We start from the raw sequence: 19,456 nt of genomic DNA on the forward strand, positions 1-19,456 counted from the left end.
TGACAAGCAACGGTTTAAGATTGATGTTGTGATGAGTGGATATTTTACACGCTTTTTCACATCATTTTCATATAGTTTTTAGTAGTTTTTGTTTAGTTTTTATTGAGTTTTTATAGGTTTTAGTGTTAAATTTACATTTTTGGAATCTACTTTGAGTTTTTGTATTTTTGGACAATTTCAAGTATTTTCTGGCAGAAATTGAGGAGTTGGAGCAGAAGTCTGATTCAGAGACAGAGAAAGTACTGCAGATGCTGTCCAGATCTGACCTGCCTGCATTCGAAAGAGCTTTTCTGGAGCTATAGAAGTCCAAACGGAGTGTTCTCAACGGCTATGGAAAGCTGACTTCCAGAGCTTCCTAGCAATATTCAATAGTTTATACCTTGCTTCGGATTTGAAGGCCCAAAACTGGCATTCAACGCCAGCCATCTGACCACTTCTAGCGTCCAGCGCCAGAAAGGGATTACAAGCTGGAGTCCAACGCCCAAAAAGGTGCCTGGACTGGAGTTCAACACCCAAGGAAGCCTGAGCACATGGATTTCATCAAAGCTCAGTCCAAACACTCACAAAGTGGGCCCCATAAGTGATTTTAGCACTAAATAGATTGTTTTACCCTTACTAGTCATCTGTTTAGTATTTAAGGGATTATGTTTATGTAATTCAATTTTCAAACCACCTTTAATCACCATTCAGTCGTATTTTCATTTTTACCATTGTTTTTACTTCAGTATGATTTTCTAAACCTCCTAGGTTGATGGGAGGAGCCCTGCTGAGTCCTATAAATTAATAAAAGTATTTTTGTTTCTTCTTCGGTCTGCGTTTGATCTATCTCTAAGATGTATATCCCGATCTTCATCGTGATGAATAGGATGATCTGACATATTAGCTCTATTCATCATGTTAAGATGAATGTGCCTAACAAACACCCGTGTCTACTTGGGTTCGCGTGAATACTTGGCCAGAAAGCACGAACCAACAGCTATGTTTATACATCTCTCAGACGGTTAATCCACGACTTCGTTGGGGACCTCTCGAGACACCAATTCAGCCAATTTCTGGGGAGATTAGGGTCTCCGTGGTATAGGCTAGAATCCAAAGAAGCAGCGTTCTCTGATCCGAAAGATTCGACCTTGTCTGTGGCTTTTTAAATAGGATCGCCAAGAGAATGACTTGCTAGAGCTTCACCCTCCGTCAGATTGAATGACCACGGGTAATGGCGTTTGACCTGTAGTAGAGAAGATCAATGACTACGGAGAATGGCTTTGATCACTTACAGCCTGCCATAGAAGAAGATCATCCACAAGCAAAGGAAGACAGTAATACCAGAGTTCATTCAGAAAGACAAAGCAAATCCAACTCTTAACTCTATTCCTATCCTTTTTTCTACTTAACATCCAAGCATTTATGACATATAATCATTCAAGGTTTACATAATATAATCCGACTCCTTCTGATTTTTCCTGACTAAGACCTGCAAAACAACCATTGCTTGCTTCAAGCCACAATCCTTGTAGGATCTACCCTGAGTCGCTCAGGTATTACTTGGACGACCCAGTGCACTTGCTGGTACTGCTGTTGTACGAACAGTGTGGGGTTTGCGTACACACGCACCAGCGTCATTTAGAACACGACTGGCATAATAAATGACATGCAGAAGCTTGTCATGTTTCTGCCCCAGAACTACGCCAACAGCATGGTCACTGGCATCACACATTAGTTCAAATGGTATGTTCCAGTTGGGTGCAGAGATGACAGGTGCAGTGATATGCTTAGCCTTTAGAGTTTCAAAGGCATGCAGGCACTCTTGGTCGAAGACAAATGGAGTGTCATTAGCTAATAAGTTATACAGGGGTTTTGCAATTTTGGAGAAATCCTTTATAAACCTCCTGTAGAACTCTGCATGTCCCAAGAAACTTCTGATTCCCTTAACATTAGTGGGTGGTGGTAATCGCTCAATTGCCTCCACCTTAGCTTGATCCACTTCTATTCCCTTGTTCGAAATTCGATGCTCAAGAACAATGCCTTCAGTCACCATGTAGTGGCATTTTTCCCAGTTTAAAACCAGGCTTGTCTCTTGGCATCGTTTGAGAATTAGGGCCAGATGGTCAAGACAGGAGTCAAATGAGTCTCCAAAGATGGAGAAGTCATCCATGAACACTTCAAGGAATTTCTCCACCATATCAGAGAAAATGGAGAACATGCACCTCTGAAAGGTTGCAGGTGCATTGCACAGGCCAAATGGCATCCTCCTATAAGCAAACATGCCATATGGGCATGTAAATGTTGTCTTTTCTTGGTCTTGAGGATCCACTGCAATTTGATTATAGCCTGAATAGCTATCCAAAAAGCAGTAGAATGCATGACCCGCCAGTCTCTCCAGCATTTGGTCTATAAATGGCAATGGAAAATGATCCTTTCTGGTGGCGTTATTGAGCCTCCTGTAGTCAATACACATACGCTACCCTATAACTGTTCTTGTGGGAATCAGTTCATTCTTTTTATTATGAACCACTGTCAAGCCTCCCTTTTTGGGAATAACTTGGACAAAGCTAACCCAAGGGCTATCAGAAACGGGATAAATAATTCCAGCCTCCCATAATTTTGTGACTTCCTTCTACACCACATCTTTCATGGTTGGATTTAGTCGCCTTTGTGGTTTCACCACTGGTTTGGCATCATCTTCCAGCATGATCTTGTGCATGCATCGGGTTGGGATAATGCCCTTAAGGTCATTTATTGTCCACCCAAGAGCTGTCTTGTTTGTTTTTAGCACTTGGATGAGTGCTTTTTCTTCCTGTGGTTCTAAGGCATAGCTTATAATCACAGGATAAGCATCCCCATCTCCTAGAAATACATATTTCAAGGATGATGGTAATGGTTTAAGCTCGAGTTTAGGAGGCTTATCCTCTCCCTTATGAGTTTCTAGAGGCTCCTTCATTTCTTCTTTCTCCTTTAAATCAGGCTAGGCATCATAAAAGATGTTGTTCAACTCTTCTTCGAGTCTCTCAACCATTTTCACTTCTTCCACCAGGGAATCAATGACATCAATACTCATACACTCCTCTGGGGTGTCTGGATGCTGCATAGCTTTGACAGCATTCAGCACGAACTCATCCTCATTGACTCTCAGGGTTACTTTCCCTTTTTGAATGTCAATGAGGGTTCGTCCTGTAGCTAGAAAGGGTCTTCCTAGAATGAGGGATGCACTCTTGTGCTCGTCCATTTCCAGTACCACAAAATCTGTGGGGAAAGCAAAGGGTCCAACCCTAACTATCATGTCTTCAATCACACCTGATGGAAGCTTAACAGAGCCATCCGCAAGTTAAAGAAATATGCGGATCGGTTTAACTTTGTGAGTTAAACAGAGCCTCTTTATTAAGGATGCAGGTATTAGGTTAATACTTGCTCCAAAATCACATTGGGCTGTCTTTGTGCAGGCATCCCCTAGGGTGCATGGTATCATAAAGCTCCTAGGGTCTTGCAGTTTCTCTGGTAAGCTCTTTTGAATTACTGCACTGTATTCTTCAGTGAGGAGGACTATTTTTTCCTCTCTCCAGTCCTTCTTATGACTTAAGATGTCTTTCATGAACTTAACATAAGAAGGTATCTGCTCAAGAGCATCTGCAAAAGGGATCTTGATTTTAAGTATCTTGAGATAGTCCGTAAAGCGGGCAAACTGTTTATCTTTTTTCGCTTGGCGGAGCTTCTGAGGAAATGGCATCTTGGCGCTGTACTCATCAACCTTAGTTGATGTAGGTTGAACGCCTACAAAGTTAGAAGAGGGATTATTGGCCTTCTTAGGAGGGGTCTTATCAGCACTTGTATGTGTCTGACCATCCTTGTTTGGGTGTTCAACGCCCTTGTCACACGCCAGGAATACTGTCCCCTTTTGGGCGTTCAACGCCAGGAGTGCTGCCCCCTTCTTAGCGTTGAATGCCGATGACATTCTTTTTTGGGCGTTCAACACCCTCAGTGGTGTCTTAGGCTGCAGTTTGATTATCCTCTGTCAGTTGTTCCTCTCCTGGTTTTCTGTTGTACTGAGGTTGGGTGTTTAATGCTTTTTCACTCCTCAGTTGAATAGCTTGACATTATTCTTCTATATATTTAGATAATTACTGCCTAGTTTGACTCAGCTGTGCTTCTATATTCCTGTTAGAAGTCTGAGTTTCTTGCAAAGTCTCTTGCAATTTCAGCAACTGTTGTGCAAGGGCGTGTAGCTACTAAGTCAATGGGCCATTTTGTTCTAGAGGTTAGATTCAGTAGATATTGCCTTAACCACTCCTTTTATGGAAGTCTCATCAACCGAGTACAAATACTGGTTCATGGAAACTATCTCAATAAGTTCGTGAGCCTCTTCAATTGTTTTCCTCATATGTATAGAACCACCAGCAGAGTGGTCTAGAGACATCCTAGCCATGTCTGTTAGGCCGTAATAGAAGATGTCTAATTGCACCCATTCTGAAAATATGTCAGTGGGGCATTTTCGTAGCATTCTTCTATACCTCCCCCAGGTATCATGAAGAGATTCATTATTCTCTTGCTTGAAGCCTTGGATATCCAGCCTTATCTGGCTTAACATCCTTGGGGGAAAGTATTAATTCAGAAACTTGTCTACTAGCTGCTTCCATATTTTCAAGCTGGATTTGGGTTGGTTATCTAACCACCTCTTTGTTTGATCTCTTACAGCAAAGGAAAAGAGTAGCAGTCTGTAGACATCCTGATCCACTCCCTTAGTGTGTACTGTGTTAGCAATTTGTAAGAAATTTGTCAGAAACTCAATAGGCTCTTCCTGTGGAAGTATAGAGTACTGGCAGTTTTGCTGCACCAGAGTAATGAGTTGAGGGTTTAGCTCAAAATTACTTGCTCTAATGGGGGGTATACTGATACTTCTCCCATAGAAATCAGGGGTGGGTGTATAGGACTCCAAAGTTCTTCTGAACTGTTCATTCCCATTTGGGTCTATGGTGAAGGAAGGTAGAAGAATTTGAAAAAAATTGAAATTAGAATTAAAATATTTTTATTTTTATTTTATTTATTTATTTAATTTGACAAACAAGAAGGAAATTAAAAGTTAAGACAACTAATTAACTAAAAAGATTTGAAAATTCTAAAGCTGGTTTTCAAAAAAGTAGAAAGAAAAAGTCAAACAAAGATTTTGAAATTCAATTTTAAAAAGAAAGGGAATATTTGAAATTAAAAAAGTTTAAAATTAAAAAGAAGATAAGTTAGGTAAGTTTTAAAATTAAAAGAGGAAGATAAGATAAAGATTTTAAAAGGAAGTTAAGAAAGATAAGATTTAAAATTAAAAAGATTTTGAAAATCAAATTTGAAAAGATAGTAAAGATTTAAAAAGATTTGAATTTTAAAATTTAAAAAGAAAGATAAGATAGGAGAGAATCAAATTAAAGAAAAGATTTGAAAGGATTTAAAAAGATAAGATTTAAAATTTAAAATTTAACTTTATTAATAAGAAAATACCAAACTTAAAAATTTTTTAAATCAAGATGAGAAAAGAAACAAGATTTTCGAAAATTTGAATAAAGATAAAAGAAATATTTTTTATTTTTTCGAATTAATGAAGAAAGAGAAAAACAATTAAAAGATACCAAACTTAAAATTTTTTATATTAAAGACACTAGTTTTTCGAAAATTAGAAAGAGAAACACTAAAAGACACCAAACTTAAAAATTTTAAGATCAAACAAAGAAAAGAAACAAGAACAACTTGAATACCAAGAAGAACACTCAAGAATAATTTTTGAAAATTTAAAGAAAAGATAAACACACAAGGGACACCAAACTTAAAAGTTGACACTAGACTCAAATAAAAGACATAATTTTTGAAAATTTTTGGCAAAAGAAACCAAGAAAGTTCAAAAATTTTAACAAAAGACTCAAACACAAGACAATGAAAAGATAGATTTTGAAAAAGTTTTTGAAAATGAAAACAAAAGACACAATTAAAAGTACCTAATCTAAGCAACAAGATAGTCCAGTAGTTTGTCAAACTCGAACAATCCCTAGAAACAGTGCCAAAAACTTGGTGTACGAAATTGACTCCGCAATATTCGCACAGATAGACCGGCAAGTGCACCGGGTCGTCCAAGTAATACCTCAGGTAAGTGAGGGTCGATCCCATGGAGATTGTTGGTTTGAGCAAGAAATGGCTATCTTGTAGATCTTAGTTAGGTAGATAGAAAATATAGTTGTTGTGGAAAAACGCATAAAAACAGAATAAATAAAGTGTTACTGGATAGATGTGAAATCAATTGCTAAGAGAACGGTTGAGGCTTCGGAGATGCTTCCTCCTTCTGGATCAACTTTTCTCACTGTCTACTTCAACTTCTGATGATTCATTCCATGGCAGGCCGTAAGTGACTAACGCCAGGTCAGTGGTCATTAATCTCCTCTACTTCAGATCAAACGCCAGGTCAATGGTCATTCAATCTGAACGGGGGTAAAGCTCCTGCAATCCATTCCCCTTGGTGTTCCTACTCAAAGCACCACAGACAAGGTTGGATCTTCCGGATCAGAGAATGTTGCTTCCTTAATTCTAGCCTATACCACAAAGGCCCTAACCATCCCGTACCTCGGCTGAACTGATGTCTACAAGTCCCCAACGAAGTCATAGATTAGTCGTCTAAGAGATGTATAATCAAGCTTCTGGTTCAGTACTATCCCGTCAAGGACTCGCAAGAACCCATGTAGAATAGGGATAACAGTCAAGTTACACTCCCAATTCATTAGGATGAAGAACGAAGATACATCTTAGAATGGAATCAAGCATAGATTGAAATAGAATAGTGGTATTATTAATCCATAGGAATCAGCAGAGCTCCTAACCTTAACCTAGGAGGTTAGTGACTCATAGCTTACAGAAAAGTAATGAAAGGTTCGAATGGGCAAAAGATCAAAAGTTCTAAACAAGGGTGATTCTTGTTCTATATATACTAATTTGACAACTAAGAATTATAGAAATAATGATAAACTAGTCTTGTAGTGCGAAAATCCACTTTTCGGGCCCACTTGGTGAGTGTTTGGCTGAGATTTAGTGAAGCCATGAGTTGGTACTCTCTCTGGGGCATTGGACGCCAGCTTTGGACTCCTTTTTGGGCATTGGACGCCAGCTGCTCCCTTTTGAGCGTCCAACACCAGGAAGATGGTGAAGTGTTAGTGTTTAACACCAGTTTTGGACCTCATTACCAGAGCAAAGTATGGACTATCATATATTTCTTGAAATCCCTGGATGTTAGCTTTCCATAGCCTTTGAAAGTGTGCCATTTGAACTTCTGTAGCTCCAGAAATGCTCCTTCGAGTGCACGAAGGTCAGAATCTGACAGCATTCGCAATCGTTTCTCTGTCTCTGACTCGGACTTTTTCAAAGCTCCTCAATTTCAGTCAAAAATTACCTGAAATAATTATAAAACGCAACAACTCAAAGTAGAATCCAAAAATGTGAATTTTTCACTAAAACCTATGGAAATATAATAAAACTTAAACAAAATATAACAAAAACTATATGAAAATAATGCCAAAAAAAGCGTATAAAATATCCGCTCATCACAAGCCTATTGATCTCTTCGAACATTATCAGGAACATTGTCACTAATGCTTCTCTTCTCTTAGTTGGATCGTATAACTCATTATATTCCACAATATTTGCCTACATGTTGCCCACTTCTTTCCAATACTTTGAAGGCAATACCTATAGGCAATCTTTTCTGTGCTTGTAAAATGGAAGTAGGGTTTCAAACAAAAAAAATTACTTGAACTAATAAAAATTTTAAATAAAATAGATTTTACCTTTATGATTGTATCAAAACACTCATCCTTAAAAGACTTAGGCATGCCACCATTTTCTTGTCGTGACCACTTTTCAAAGCTAATGGGAAAGATACGTGCATTAGTTGCTAATATACCACAATAACCAGCAAGTAAACCTTGTGCTCACCATATGTCGTACCTTCTTCATCAACTTCTACAATTACATGGTCTCCCCTAGATAAGTTGCAAACATCTTTGACTTTGATCTTAGCCTTCTTCGTCATATTTGTAGAGTCTTAAGGAAAATAAAAAAAATACTTCATTAATAAAAATATTCATAAATAATACATGTATATTAACTATTTATTCATTTTTTTAAACTTCATTGCTACAATTATTCTCAAAAGTCAAATATAAAATATTAGGAGTTACAATTTTTTAAGCTAGCATAAATGATTTAATCAAGGTTCTGAAAACTGAACCGATCATTGAACCGCTATAGTTACTGGTTTACTAGTTTATAAGTTCAACCGTAGTTGAACCGAAAAAATCGTTTTATAATAATTAAAAAAATTATAATAAAACTCTAATAGAAGTTATTTTCTTCTAATAATTAAATATAACTATAGATACTTCTGACCAATTGTAACCTCTGCCTGAGAGTACACAAATTGTAACTTCGGTAAGATATGTAACTGGCACTTTTGTTGAGCATATTATTCAACAAGTCTTCATGATTTCTTCGACCATTACATGTCGAATTTCAACCAAGTTGCTCCCCATTAGTGCATGGCCAATTTTACATACATATAGAAGAAGCTTCATTATAAAGTGTGTTCAAGAACATGTGCAGAGCAATCGCACAAAAATCTATCTTTTTAATATACGCATGATAAATACAAGATTATGACCTTAAATTTGACTTCCATCCAGATAACATGATATAAGCAGACCTGGACTTGCAAAATTAACATTATATAACCTAGCTATGTTTGTTTTATAAATACGATTACACAGATATATGATATTTTAAAATAAACCAAACAAACACGCGTTCCAGAAATTACAACTCAGGAAAAATTCTAAAACTTTGAAGCATACTACTGATAAATTATTTCCACTCCTAATGATCAAAACCACTTTGATTATTCAAAGAACTATTCAGCAGCAACACACAATGGTTAATGCAGAATGCCTTCACATATGGTGAAAACATAACAATTATTCCCCAGAACAATGGCTCGTTGATTTTTAGAACATACTTTCCTTACTAGATGAAGTCAAAGTTAATACTGCAATGATGCATTATAACTCATAAAAGATTATAGGAAATGACATATCTGGAATTTCACCACCAATACAAACAGTTTGTGTTTCATAATTTACTGATCATAGAGTAGAAGATATCATTCTTATTTGATTTTCCATGTCAACATTTTCATTCATATATTCACCAAGAAATTAAATAAAATACAACAGATAAAAGGAGGGGGTTGGAGGGGGAAAAATAGCAAAATTCATAGATTAATTAAGAATAATTATTCAAAAATTATTCGACCTATTATTTAACCTAGTATTCACAAATTAATTAACAATTATTCAACCCATAACAAGTTCACATATTATTCAACAATAATTATTCAACAATTATTGTTAAAAAAAACCTAGAAGCTAGAAGCAATAAAGCATAAAATAGAGCTAGCGACGGAGGCAGGAATAGAGCTTGCAACGGAGGAACAGAGATGGCACCGATGACGGTGGAAGAGAGCTTCGTGATGGAGGCAGGAGGCAGGCCTGGCGACTGTGCTTCCATTGCTGAGAGTCTGAGACGTTAGCTGCACGAGCAGGAGTGAGGGACCGAGTGAGCTTCGAAGCTCCAACTTGCGACGGCGTCAAGACCAGTTCAGCGGCTGAACGAAAGGGAGGGACTGAGCTCACTGGAGTTGAGAGGAATGACCAGCTCGAGGGTCTTGGGAGGGACGAGGGATAGAGTGTGTGCTGCTGCTGCTGCTGCGCTGTTGGAGACATGGAGTGTGTTAGGGTTGGTAAGGGTTGGGAGGGTTACTGGTTAGGGATTATAATGATAAAGGGCTGCGTTTTGGTGTGTTTTGGGCAAAATAAGAAAACTGATCAGGTTCCGATTTGGTTCGACCTACCGGTTATCGGACGGTTTAATGGTTCAACTCCGGTGTTTAATTTTTGCGGTTTTGGCATCTAACCGAACTGTAATTCTCATCGGTTTGTGGTTTAACCGATTCGATCGATTGGTTTGAACCGATTTTCAGAACATTGATTATAATCAGAACATGTTCAACCTAATAGCATAAATGATTTAAACTACCCTTTAATCACATTAATTAATTATACAATATAAATTAATACCAATTATCTCTACATTCTAAGCAGATGAAGACTCTTAGTTAAAACAATGTGTGGCTCCATCAGATGAAATTGAATTTGCAGTGGCTTGAGAAGGAGCCTCAATAGCCTCTACACTATTGGTATCTTCAAATGTTGCTGGTGCTTGAGGTTAAAGTGAACGAGAAGCATTGTTGTTTTCCCTCTCATCTACAAACTTCAATGAATTTTTTATGCATTTACCCCTTGACATGATTGTGTAATACCCAGTCTAACTGAAATTAATTAAATAATAAGTTAAATAGGACCGAATATGATTGGAAGATTTGGCAATTGGAATTTGATAATTTAAATATGATATTTGGATTCAGTGAATTTTTCCGAGTCGAAAAACATAGTTTTCTGCGTAAAAGCGCACAGTAAAATTTTGACCGGCAGTACCAGCTAAGATCTGTCTGGTACTACAGCTGAGGAAATTGATTATGAGTAAATAAGATTAAGAAATGAGGAATTATAATTAGGGGAGGTAGAAATTTTTAAAGTGCGATTTAGAGCGCTAATCTTAAAGGGTTTTGGCCCAAAATTGGGCCAACGGACAAAAATAAGTAAACCGGGCCTAAGTGGGTCCAAGACCCAACATATATAAACATTAGTTGTGAGCATTTCAGCTCATTTTACTCTAAAAGGAAGGGTTGGGGCACTGATTTGGGAAGAGAGAAGAGAAGAGAGAAAACCTAACTCTCTTTGATCTTCAAACCACCATAACTTGAGTTACGGAGCTCCGATTGACGAGCCGTTTACGGCCACGCGTCGCTCTTCTCATCCTCTATAATTCTATCTAAGTTTTGTGGTGAGTATTCCATTTATCTCTGCCCAGTTTTCGAAATTCCCCACTGTTACACGTTTTTGGGTAGTTAGTGTTAAAATCTTGTGATTTTGGGTGTTTAGGGATACTCCAACATGGATTCTAAGCGGGTTCTATCCCTACTTCATATGGGCTGAGGTAAGAAGTACTCAAACCCTTGTGATTTGTCATTTTTATGAGCCCTAGGTTGATGTATGTATGTGATATTGGTTATGTTAGTGTATTTGGTGATGTTGGTGCACAATTGGGAGATTGGTATTGCTTGAGGAGCTTTGGTGAGGCTTGGAGCTAAGGTTGGTGAAGACTTCCAAAGAAGAGGCTCAATTGGTTTGGCTACAAGAGGTACGGTTTAAGTTTCATTTAAGTACCGTGTGGTGTGATGAGAATTCCTAGGCTAGATGCCCCTAGGATTAAGTTTGGATTGTGTAAATGGTTGGTGCTAATATGCATAGTTGGTATGTAATGTGAATTAATGATTGGGTTGAGAATTGTGTGGCCTTGTATGCTTGGTGTATTGAAAATTTGATGTATTGGGTAATGAGTATTGATTTGTGGTTTATGCATTTAAATTGTGAAATTGGGCCGGAGGCCGGAAAGAGGTAAGGAATGTAAGTTGACGTGTGCATTGTATGATGACACAAGTGATTGGATAAATTTCAGATAATGAATATATGAATGATTGGGTTGGTTATTGAATAATAAGGTTTGAGGAGTTAAAGTGTGGAATTTGGTAATTTTGGGTGAAATTATGTAGATGAGGTATGTTTGGTTTTGGTTGAGATATATTATGTGGTCATATATGTGATTATGATTATTGATGCCTTGATGGCATGATGATGCATGAGAGATATGTATGTTGTGATATATGCTTGAGGAATGATTAAGGTTGATTTGTGGGTGAAACCACGTGATAGTGAGTATGATATTGATTATGTATAATAATGGTTGATTGAAAATAGTATTGTTGGAAATTGGGATGAGGAAGGATGTATGACATGTTAATGTGTTTGTAATTTAGCCATTTGTTTGAAATGGGTAAAAAAAATGGTTATATGGCGGTTTCGTAAATTGTGGTAAGGTGTTAATGTATGAGTTGAGGAGGCTTGATGTTGATTTTGGTATATTTTGATTGATTTCAAAAAGGGAAGAAATTGGCATGTTTTGGTTGATTTTGAAAAGAGTTGAAAATTGCTTGTTTTGAAAATGGCACTTTGTGGTTTTGTGTGAAAACATGGTTTTTGGGCATGCTTTGACAGGACATAACTTGGACTGCAGATTTCCGTTTTGTTCCAAACTTGTTTAGAAGTGAAATTGGATCCGGGATGTCCATGCCGTTCAAAGAACGGGCGAAAAACGATTTAAAATAAGAAAGTTATGTCCGTCGGGAGATTGGGGGTTAAATTTGTGAATTCTGCAGCTTTTAACTTAGAAAATTTTTAGCAGAATGACCCTCCACGCGTAGGCGCACTTGGCGTGTACGCGTCGTTCTTCAAGAAGGCACCATCCACGCGTGCGCGTGGTGTGCGCGGGCGCATCGATGCGCTGCACCAAATCCCAGCCATTTTCCCGAGAGTTGTGCCAATTTTGTGCCTGGGGCGCAAGTGCACCCACGCGTACGCGTGGCTGACGCATACGTGCCGTTTGGCTATTTTTCAATCCGCGCGTATGACGCTTGCGCGTCGATGAGTTTTGTGGCCATCCACGCGTGCGCGTGGAGTGCGCGTACGCGTGGCCCTGTTTTCATGCCAAAGTTGATTTTTGAGTTTTAAAAGCCAAATCTCATGCTTCTAAGCCTCCGATCTCACCCCTTATGTATTAAATCATTATGATATGCCTAGCAATGAGAAAGGAGCTAGGGGATGTGGTAACTTGCGAGTGAAGCAAGGGAAAAAGTTATGATCAATGATGATCAAAGATGATTATATGAGATATGGAGGATGACGGTGGAAGTACCGTGTATGCCATGAGCCGAAGGGCTATATTTATTGATAAATGACTGGTTCTTGATTGAACCATGAGCCGGATGGCTGAGTTATTGTTGGGTTATGGCAAAGCCATTATTGGTTATGGCTGAGTATAAAAGCATATATGATTAATGAATGAATGTGTTAAATGGATAATAATGGAAAATGTTGAAATGTGATGTGTGACCCCGGGTAGTAGGCAGTGGCGTTGTCCACTTGCTCCGGATATGAGACGGGAAAGGATATTTATAATAAATGAGTTTAATTATGGAGTTTCGAATAAATGTGTATTTGTGATACCTGGGTAGTAGTAAGGGTGGTGGTTCATCCCGCTTGCTCCAAGTTAATGTTTGAGATTTGATAACAATGATGATTGCTTTTAAACTGAACGAATATATGTTTTGAGATCCTGGGCAGTAGCAAGGGTTGTGGTTCGTCCCACTTGCTCCAGGTCAGAGATTGTGACGCCTAGGTAGTAGCGGCAGTAGTGGTGAATCCACTCGCTCCAGGTTGAGCTTTTAAACACCCGCCTGGGTAGTAGACGCAGTAGTGGTTATTTCACTGGCTCTGGGTTGAGCGGGCAGTAGCAAGGGGGTTGTAGCTCAAATCTACTTGCTCCACAAGGGGTGTTTCTGTCCAATGGTTAGCTACCAGGACATGTCGGGTTGGCTATATAACCGACAGATGATATCATCAGCCATAGGGCAGGCATTCATCATTTGCATATGTTTGAATTGTTTGGGTTTGCCTATTTGTTTTGGATTTCTACATCACATATGCTATGTTACCTGATTATGTACTACTTGTTCTACTTGTACCTTATTTGTGTATTACTTGCCTGTATTGCTTGTGTTTGTACAACTGGGAGGCCCTCATGTTGGTGTCGGTGGATGTTGAGGGCTATTCTTGTTGAGATGAATCGATGATGCGATTGCATGATGATGATGATCATTGAATGAGATAATTTGAACTCCCTGGGTAGACGCAGTGATGTGGTTTCACTAGCTCCAGGTGAAGGTATGATGTATTGATATAGAATTGTTAAGGTAGAACAACTGGTGATGATTTTGCTTATGATTCTGAGTCTGATTCATGGAAGAGTCAGCGAGTTGGGAAACATGTGAAACATGAATTAGATTTAGCACTCCCTTATGACAGTTGCCTATTCATGGATTAGCGAGAACCTAGGATGGATAATTGGTGAAGGAGTTTAGGATACTTACTGAGTTTTTATTGCAGTGCATTGTATTTATTTGGCACTTTTACCGTACTGGGAACCCATGGGCCCGGGGTTCTCATTCCGTATATATCTCTTGTTTTTCAGATACAGGTCCAGGTGCTCAGAAGTGAGTTGTGGGTCGTCTGAGAGACGGCAAAGATCTTTATTTTCTCTACTTTGTGTTTTGCTTAGAATCTCTCCACCTTTGTTTTGAAAAGATTATATTATGTATTGAACTCTTTTGAATTTGCCTATAGAGGCTCTCATGTTTCCTTCGGGGGAGATTAGGATATACTGTTATCAACTACTTTCATACTGTACCCTAACCGGCCTAAACTTCGCGGTTGCGACTAGTGGCTATTTACTTATGTTATATATATCTATCTGTTATCTACCTCTTAATCTCCTCTACGCCTTGTCCGTATATCGCTTTCGACTTCACGGTTTATCTTTTGTTGTCGAAATGTGAGTGATACGTCTTCGCGATTTTATTTCTACTCTTTTCAGGCTTCTCGATTAATACTCCTTTCGAAATTACCTACTTTTATATATTAAAAATCCACCTGAGAGTCGTACCACCGTAATATCATTGATTTATGACTCGAGCATAAGGATTTGAATATTAGGGTGTTACAGATTGCATATCAACAAACACAAAACTGTTAAACACACAAAAAATAATTAGACATTATACTAATAATTAAACATAAAATTGTCAAGCACATAATAAAAAAAAGGGTAAAGTATGCTTTTTGTCCTTAAAGTTTGGCAAAAGTTTTAAAAATACCTTTAAGTTTTATTTTGTTTTAATTTTGTCCCAAAAATTTTCGATTTGCATCAAATATACCCTCGATGGCTAAATTTTCAAAAAATTTAAGACCAATCTAACAATAATACATGAAAATTATGCTTGATATATTTGTGTTGAGGGGTTATTTTTTATGAAATTATTGTTGGATCTGTCATAAATTTTTTGAAAAATTAGCCGTCAGGAGTATATTTGATGCAAATAAAAAAATTTTGGGACAAAATTGAAACAAAATAAAGCTTTGTGATATTTTTAAAACTTTTGTCAAACTTCAGGGACAAGAAGTATACTTTACCCGAAATAAAAAACTTAAAATGTTATCTACGGTAAAATTTTGTACAAATTTTTATACAAACATATCTCTTGCCAAGTTAATAGCTACATTATCTTCAATAGCATCGCTATCTAATATATTGGTAGCTAATTGGATGTACTCATTATTGGGGTCAAATAATTGTTCAAGTTCTTGCTCTTGATACAGCTCTTTTTCATACACTACATCTTCATTTCCTTGACCCATGTCATATATGTCCCTTAACTTGACATGCACAATAATACTCCACTCTTTATTTATCACATAATACACCATTTGTGCTTGAGATGCTTCAATGTAAATGTTCATGTTTTTCACACTCACCCATGTGAATTAATCTATCAAAATTAACGCAATTGAAATTTCAATGGTCTTTTTTATAGCCTCTGTCCCTAGTAATGTCAGTCCATTTGCATTGGGTCTTCATCCTCGAATAACATATAATCATTGGGACAAACATCTATCTTAACATAGTCAAGACTTAGTTTTCGAATTAGTTTCTTTGCCTGATCAAAAGTCGTAGGCAAATTCACACAACTAAAAGCATCCCTCACCAACTCAAGTATCATGGTAATTGCCTTGTCACTTAGTTCACACAAGACTTTAATGATACAATTTGACTATAAATTATAACTTTGTGAAGTCGCTTTCTTCTTGTAGCTTTTGATTGCCTTCCTTAAGAAACTCATCAAAATCTCTACAATTTTCGCTTGGCTCATCGTGTACAAAATTTTCTATGCCTAAATCATCACCACTCTCTTGATCCATATGTATCTCGAAAGCATAATTTACCATGTTATCTAAGAGATGTTCAATTGCCAATGTCTCGCTGATGACATGTGCACTTGTTGAGAATTCGGTTATTTTTTTCTCACCATGAAAGTTTCATCCAACATAATTCTTGGAGAATGGTTTGTAAAGTAAATGATCTCTAACATCTTTTCGAGCATGCTATTTGCGAAACCCACAACTTGGACACAGATATAGTATCTTACTATTCTCAATTGTTCCATGTTAAAATGCAAAATCCAAGAAATTTTTTAGAACAACTATATATTCATCTGAGTTTTGTAGATTAGCAATCCAATATTTATCTATTGTTGCTAGTTAAACTTTAAGTAGGGAAAATTAATTACTAGACATGTATACTACTAAAAAATATATATAAGACTTCTAATATGATAAAACAACAAAATTATAATAGACTTCTAATATATTTAAATTAAAATAGGATATAATTATTATCTTACTTTAGCAAGTATTTGTTCAAAAGCAATAACAAAAAATTTGTGAGAGAAAACTAAAAGCAGAGAGAGTTGTTAATTGCAAAACCTAAAAGTTACATAAATATCAGCATAAATGACTCAAATGCATAATGATAATGCTAAAACTAATTTCTATAATTTATCGCACCTTTGGATGAACACAATGCATTATAAAATACACAGAGAAAAAATCAAGTAATTTCCAAACAACACAATTAACGAAAAGGAAATGACTATCTATGGGATAAATCAATGCATATACTAATCAGTAGCTAAAATGAACCAAAACTAAAACCATAATCAAGCCAAGACATAAACTACATAAATAATTGAATATTACTGAGCACTAGCAAGCAGTAAGCAACACAAATTCTTTGAACACAATAAGTAATGAAGCATAATAAATCAATAAGAGAGAAACCAATATCTGTGAAAATATCTTCTTGAGCATATATTACTTATATAATCAATCATTAAAATATTTTAAAAGATTATAATAATTTCCACAATTATATTTATGTTTCTTTTCGGTTAAATTCAAACAATAAAAAAAATACAAAATAAGAGGAGATACCAGTAAGAAAGCAGCAACAGAATTAAAGAGGTGAGACAGAGAAAAAATTTATTGTTAACAAAAAAGAAATATCAACAAATTAATAGGGAAGAAGAAGAAAAAGAAGTACTAGTGACAGTTCAAAAGAGAAATTGGAGTGAGAAAAAGCGGCGTTGAAGAAAAAGTTTGGAAGTGAACAAATATGAAAATGCGTTGCACCGCGGCAACTACGGTGGTATTGACGGTAAAAACGGTGACGGCAACGGCAATAAAAACTGCAGTGGCAACAGTGGCTACAATGATAGTATAGAGAAGAGAATAGATATGAAAACACATTGACAGAAGAGGTGGCTCGATCCAAAAACTTTCTACCGCAATGGATACGGCAGTGGTAATAGTGCTGGCAACGGAAACAGCAATAAAGATGGCGGTAGAAAACTTAGGGTTTTATCGCCGTTCTCTTCTCAGCTAACTCAGTCTCTCATTTCTGCGAAAAGAGAAAATTAAGTTTCGAGGAAAAATTTTAATTTATAATCATGAATTAATTATCAATAAAATTTTTGTAAATTGCCATAAATAAAATGTATTGAGGTCCACTAAAATACTCTCTCAATTAAAAATTAATCTTGTAGTGATCGGATCGTCGATTACTTTCTCATATCCAATTTGTTTTCTCTTTTTATCAAATCAGCATAAAACACCGTATTTTTCAATATTACTATTTTACACTATTTTTTTCATTTTAAAATTAAAAAACGTATTTTGTCGGTATCTAAATTTTTTTATAATAAAAAATAGTTATTTATTCGCCTAAATTCTTTTTGTCCGCTTCCTGTTATGAGAATTTTTTTTATTTGACGTCAGCATGTATTAAAGTTCGTTTGTTTAATTTTGTGATTGACTTTTATGCATATTTAAGATTGTCGTGCATGCATCATCATATCTATTTTCCACTCCACTATCACCATTTAATTTAAACTAAAAAATTAGAGTAATCCTATATATATATTAAAATTAGTCATTAAAATCAATCACCAGTATAAAATATATATTAAAATATAAATACACATTGAAAATAAATTAAATTATATATGTATTTATATATAAATATATTAGTAGCTGATTTAGTCACCAAAAAATATTAGTAGCTGATTTTAGTAACTGATTTTAGTATATAAATAATATTTTTAAAAAAATAAACATGTTAATTAATCACTTTTAATTTCACCATGATCTCTAATGATGGCTCCCAAATCCGAAGAAATGGTATAATGCCGGCCAAGGGCCAAGTATTTAGTATTTACAATGTCAAAGAGGATTATTTATTATTTTTGTTTATGACAAGTCAACTAATTCTAAGAGCCAAAAGCATATTATAAGCCTTGATGTTATTATGAAATTGCATGTTGTATGTTTACCACTAACACAGACAATAATGTCGATTGGCTAGGACACCAATATATATCGCTATAATTAAGTACCCGATATTGATCCTAACTTGATCTTAACTACCTGAACTTCAGCAAGATGCTCATGCTCACCAACTATCATTGGCTAACATTATTTTAAATGCTTATAAATAATTATTTTACACTATTTTTTAGTACTCTCTAAATATATCCCTTCTTCTTTTAATATTAAAATAAAAAATGTTAAAGAGAAATATTTTTAGTATAAAAAACTAACGAATTTTTTTTTGTTGCCCACGATTCATTTGTCGCGGATCGAAACTCCATTTAAGAAGTTGTCGGTAGTCAATGGATTACTCTCGACACTTGCTTAAGCGGACTACTGACTACTAAACCAACCTAACTTGGTAAACGAGTTACTTAGTGCTAGTTTAAATATAAGATAAAAATAAAAAATAGAAATATTTAGTAACAAAACAAAAATAACTAAAATCAACTAGAATTTGTCTTATTTAACATTCATTAATAACAATGAATGAATACTAAATAAAACAAGTTTTGACTTTTTTTTCTCTAGTATTACCAATTAAAAAAATTTGTTAGTTATTTAACATTTTCTATTGAAAAAGAATTTTTACATTCTTTCTTTTAATTTTCTCTTTAAATCCTAAAAAGAAAATATTTAATCAAAGTGATGCAAATCATTCCTACACAGGACAAGAGCATCCCCTATTTAAAAGCACTTCACTTAAACCAGAATGAATCATTAATTGAAATTGAAAGCTTGTCTGGTTTAATTTCATGCAATAAATTCATGAGGTCCTCCTCCATTATTCAGCCAAGTGATGATTCATCAGCTACCTCATCATTTCCACAACAGAGCCTAGAAACAACAAATAATCACCAAGGAAGAAGAACAACACAAGATCCTCCTCATCATCA

At 36.0% G+C, this 19,456-nt stretch overlaps 1 pseudogene; it reads right to left on the minus strand.

The window, feature by feature from the left end:
- Positions 1 to 15,688: 15,688 nt before the first annotated feature.
- LOC148566865 (uncharacterized) lies at positions 15,689 to 18,656 on the minus strand (annotated as a pseudogene).
- Between the last annotated feature and the right edge of the window lie 800 nt (positions 18,657 to 19,456).

Source organism: Arachis ipaensis, chromosome B4 (assembly GCF_059453495.1).
Source record: "Arachis ipaensis isolate K30076 ecotype BB chromosome B4, ASM5945349v1, whole genome shotgun sequence".
Lineage (NCBI taxonomy): Eukaryota > Viridiplantae > Streptophyta > Magnoliopsida > Fabales > Fabaceae > Arachis > Arachis ipaensis.